Source organism: Microtus oregoni, unplaced genomic scaffold, assembly GCF_018167655.1.
Source record: "Microtus oregoni isolate MIOR12 unplaced genomic scaffold, Mior012 000001F_ref0000356, whole genome shotgun sequence".
Lineage (NCBI taxonomy): Eukaryota > Metazoa > Chordata > Mammalia > Rodentia > Cricetidae > Microtus > Microtus oregoni.
This window is the reverse complement of record NW_024543060.1, coordinates 60950595-60956456: the sequence shown is the minus strand read 5'-3', so window position 1 is coordinate 60956456 and position 5862 is coordinate 60950595.

The window sequence follows — 5862 nt, the reverse complement described above, 5'->3', positions numbered from 1 at the left end:
TCTTCACATTGAATGTAAATGTGCATTGTACACAGCCTGGTGTAGCACACTTAGAAGTTAACTTAAAAATGTAAACATAGAAATAATTATGATTTTCATGAAGAAGTTTGCAAGTTTATTAGACGTTTGCACTGACTTCTTAAGCCGCACCAAAAAATACTTAAAATATATCGACGGTTGTGTCAAAGAAAATTCATTACATTTCACACGGATATATATTCAAAGAAAGTTTTTTTTTAGCCATTAAATATTATATATACAAGACTGTATCATTCTGTCTTCTGCATTGCCAGCAGCTAATACGATCCTATTACATATCTGTAAAACATTTGGTAACAACACTCTTTCTTGTAGCTTTTAAAATAATTTAACATCAGATTAGGTTAAAATGCTCTGCCACCATCATCAGTCAGGGATATTAAGGAAAAGCAAACATACACTGTTTTGAATTTTTAGCTTTAACATGAATGAAGGAAATGTATATGGATTTGTTTAATATGTTTGTATGAGAGAATGTCTTTGTGATACCTCTAATAAAGAAAACAAAACAATTAATTCACAACACAAAGAGGATTATAAAAACAAGATTGCCTGAATCTATGAACTTGAACAGTGAGCTCTCCCACCCTAAACTCTACAGGATTTGGGGATTTTTGTAGTTCATTATAATGTGTGTAGCGACATAGCAAACCCTTGCCATTAAAATACCTTGGCATCAATGACTAGGCAGTACTCTAGTCTCAGTTTTAGACCCTTTTTTAGACCTGGGATATTTTACTTTAAAGACTATGCTTCTGGAAAGATTAACAATAGGTTTCTTGAAGTAGTATGATAAAGGTTGATGGGATAAGTGGGCCCAGACAGAAGACAACCATTTTGTATTACTATAATTTACATAGTTTAAATGATGTTTAACAATAAATTAAGAACCTAGAGCAAAGAAGTCGTACTCAAAAAAATCCCAATGTTATTCCACCCAACATTGTTTTTGGATTCTATATTTGTATGCAAATATATGCTGAGCTCCAAAGCCTCGTGACCTGATGTATATTTTCACACCCAAAGTTAAACCATGCAGTAATCTGTCTTCTCTCTTCTGGCTTGCATTACACAGATGTGAACAAATGAACCTGTGTAAAACACACTCAATTCCTCTATAACAATAATATTTGAACACTGTCTATTTTTGTCTCATTAAATCTATAGTTAAATGCTTGCTAATTTTTGCTTCACAACAGTTTTTTTTTAAAAAAATCATAACTATCACATATAAGAACAGTCACGGGCTGGAGAGATGACTTCGTGGTTAAGAGTGTTTGCTGTGGTTGCAGAGTGGCTTCAGGGACGCTGGGCCCTTCTTCTTTTCTGCCTACTCCTTGGCATGGGAACTGCCATGAGTGTGGTCAATATACCAGTGTCAGAGCATTAAGAAAAACTGACTCTGACTCTTTTCCCCAGAAGCAAACCAATGTTTAACATCTATGGATGGGGATGTGCCCACTTGCCCTCCTCCACACTAGTTTAACAGTTTGTGCTAGCTGTTGTGTAGCAATGTCCTACAAGATTAAAAAATTCTGTCATGGAGGGATGCTCATTAAACACAGGATGTTAGAGGGGAAGTAAAACAACAGGATACATTCTTTAAATTTTTAATTAAAATATAGTTATATAATTTCCCTACTTCCTGTTCCATTCTCTGGCCTCTTTCTTGCCCCCTCCCAGCTCACTTCCTTTCAAATCTCAATTCAAATTTATGGAGTCTCTCTCTTTTTCTCCCTCAGAGCTGACTACTTATTGGATAATTAATTAGGGGCTCATTCCTAGGAAAGACTAATTCTGCAGCTGTCAGAATTCCCCAGTTGCCTATAGTTCTTTGCCTAGAGTGAGGCCCCATGAGATCTCCCTCTTCCATGTTAGAATGTCTGTTGATGCTTTCTTTTTTTAGGTCTAGTTTACACACTCATAAGGAAATCTACTACCACAGAAGCATCCTAAAACATAAACAGATATAAAAGAAATTTGAAAGGAGTTGACATATAATGTTGGAGACAATGACTCAGGAAGGAACATTAAAAACCCTGAATAAATTTCTGAGTGCAAAGAATGAGTCCTATCTTGAAGAATTAGCTAAGGAGGTCCCAAAAACTTCTATCCCCAGATATCACAGAGTATTGATTGCTAAACTTATTTCTTACCCTCTACAACTTGATGACAATACCATATTTCTGAAAAAAAACCTCTTATATGTACTATTAAATATAAAAATAATTGTCCTGTTGCCAAACTAGAAGCTTTACCAATATTGCCTAGTATTTATGGTGCTGGAAAGTACTATGCACAGTGCCACAGGAGAAACTAGTCACCATTATGACATAGCTAAAGACCTACAACGACCTGTTGTAGGAGCCACTGGTGAAATAGTAGCACAGATACTACAGGATTAACCAATTACATTTTTATTAGATATCAGGAACAATCTATAGGTTCCTCCATGGAAACCATAAACTAAAACTTCTAAAGTGGCCAAGAAACTGAGACTAAGTGGGATATGGGCCCTAGGGAAAATCAACTAGTACTATTCCTCTAAAGGAACATATCAGTAAAATTACTCCTGATAACATATCCCTATAAGCCAGTGGACCACTGTACTCTCATCAGAGCATGAAGGGTGGACACAAAATTCCACTCCAAGATCAAAAACATTGATTTCAACTTATGCTGGAGAGGGTGTGGGGGGAATGAAACACTTCTGCATTGCTGGTGGGAATACAAGCTAGTACAGCCCCTTTGGATGTCAGTGTGGTGATTTCTCAGAAAATTAGGAAACAATCTTCCTCAAGACAAGTAATATAATTTTTGGGTATGTATCCAAAGTATTCTCAATCATACCACAAGGACATGTGGTCAATTATGTTCATAACAGCATTGTTTATCATAGCCAGAACCTGGGAACACCCTAAATGCCCCTCAACTGAAGAATGGATAAGGAAAATGTCATAAATATACACAATGGAATACTATACAGCAGAAAAAATAACAATGTCTTGAATTTTGCAGGAAAATGGATGGAGCAAGGAAACATCATTTTGAGTAAGGTAACCCAGACACAGAAAGACAATTATTACAAGTACTCACTCATTAGTGATTTTTAAACATATTGCAAAGAAAACCAGCCTGAAAATCACAATTACAGAGAACCTAGACAACAATGAGGACACTAAGAGAGACATACATAGGTCTAATCTAATGGGAAGTAGAAAAAGACAAGATCTCCTGAGTAAATTGAGAGTATGTGAATATTGGGGGAGGGTTGAGGGGGAGGAGAGATGCAGGGAGGGGAGCAGAGAAAAATGTAGAGCTCAAATAAAAATGAATGAAAAATTCCCCTCCTATACAAGTAGCTATTTGCAATTGGTATCTGCCTAGAAATGGAATCTGTGTGCTCCAATGGAGAGTCACAGAGCATATCAACCATAGTTCACAGCATGCCCCATGCCCAGGAGTAGTTGGCTAAAATCATATGGACTCTATGTATTTGCTTTGCTAATTTTTTCTTATTTTTTAAACTTTTTGTTGTTTTTTTGTGAGAGAAGGATGGAGAGAACATAAAATTGTATTGGCTTGGAGATACACGTGAGTTGGTAAAGAGGAAAGAATATTATAATTAAACACTGAGAAAAGATTTAAATCTTAAAATACTGATACCTGAATCTTATATAGGAAAAAGAAGGGGATATGACTGAGCTTATTGGCACAAAAAATGAGTTTCTTGATAAAATTTCAAAAGTATACATAATAATACCAGGAATTGACAAACGGATAGAAGGAAAATCTCAAACTTCTGTCAAGAACAGGTCATCAGAAGCTGAATGAAGTAGTTTGTATTAGAATGGAAAAAAATTTCACTGAATAATAACAATTTTTAAACCAAAATTGAAAGGTATCACTTTGTTTTTCTTATTGTTTTTAAAGATTCTTTCCTTTTAAAATCATTTGCTGACTGTCTTGAGTTTGGACTTTTATCTGGAATCTTTCAACAACAGAGCTTTGGTTACAGAGAGGATATGAGGAAGAAGGAAAAAGTTCAAGATATTGGAGTCAATAGCTACACCTGAAGCTCAGGAATCAAAATAACAAATAAAATTGCATCAAATTAAAAGCTACATGCAAAACACAAGACAAGGCCATTGGTAAGCACGTGGAGTAGAGTGAATTCTTATACACAGTTGGGGTAAGGTAAATCTGTAAAATTATTATGGAAAACAGAAAAATAGGGAGTTCTCAAAAGCTGAATCTACAATTACCATATGACCTAGAAGACCTATTATTGCATTTATGCATATATGTATATATATATACACACATATATACCATATATATGAAGGTGTATTTGTCATATATATATATATATATATATATATATATATATATATATATATATGAAGGTGTATTTGTCTTATGTGTATATGTGGAGACTAGAGTGTATTCCTTGTGGTTCAGTTCTTCACTTTATTTTTTGAGATGTGCTTTCTCATTGAAATTATTTGACAGAGAACCCCAGAGATGTACTTTTCTTTGCTTCTAAACTCCTAGGCCAAGGTTGTAGACCAATGTGCCCAGCTTTATATTATTGTGAGAGACACAGATCAGCTCTTTATTCTTTCAAGGTGAGGGGACTTTATCCACAGACCTCTCTCTAGGTATACAAATGCCATATTAAAAAAAAACTAAACTCATAAAATCCAAGTGATGTTAATTAAAATAAAATCATTATATGAATGTATATGTGTTTCCCATTATAAAGCTTAGCTATGAAAAGCTAAATATTTTCTAGTACTGTAGTATATGGAATTGGTTCATGGCTTACTTTACCTGCCACTAGCTAGTATTTAATTCATTTTATTTGGTTACTTCGGTTTGCAGTTTCTTAATTAAAGCTGAACCTTTTCGTTTGGTGACAAAGCATGAATATTTGTGAACTATTTTTGGAACAGTTTTTCTCCAACATGTGGTATTATTAATTCTCATCTATATATTATTATTCCATAGTATAACTTTAGTGGGTTAAAATAACAGCAATGACCAAGAGGAAACATTATCAATAAGAAAATGAACTGTATTTTCATAAAACAAAATATATGGCTATAAAATGGATCATAAAAAATAAATGTTTATGGCACATAGTTTATTTTGGCAAGTTTGCCCAGAGTGCCCAATCACTGGGAAAGTATTTTACTTAGAAATAATTTGAACAATAGGATTTCAAGACACTTCATTGGAAATAACAAAATTGTCATATGTATTTTAAACTATATTTCTTTTTTTATTTCTTTTATTTTTTTAACCTTTTTTTATTGAGAAAAGAGAAAAAAAAACAAATTTCCTCCTCCTCCCAGCCTCCCATTTCCCTCCCCCTCCTCCCACCCTTCTTCCCCTCCCCCCACTCCTCTCCCCCTCCCTCTCCAGCCCAAAGAGCAGTCAGATTTCCCTGCCCTGTGGTAAGTCCTAGGTCCTCCCCCCTCCGTGCATTTCTAGGAAGGTGAACATCCAAACTGGCTAGGCTCCCACAAAGCCAGCACATTACGTAGGTTCAAAACCCCATGCCATTGTCCTTGGGTTCTCATCAGCCCTCATTGTTGGCCATGCTCAGAGAGTCCAGTTTTATCCCATGCTGGACTGTGACTGAAAAAGCATGGGATAAACTATATTTCATTTTTCATTGACACATAATAGCTGCAATCATTGGATTTGCAGGGAACAATGTGATGCTTTGATAAATGCACACATTGTGTAATTATCAAATCATGGGATTGACTCTTACCATCTGAAAATAAGTCACACCTTGGCAAAAAAAAAATGGCA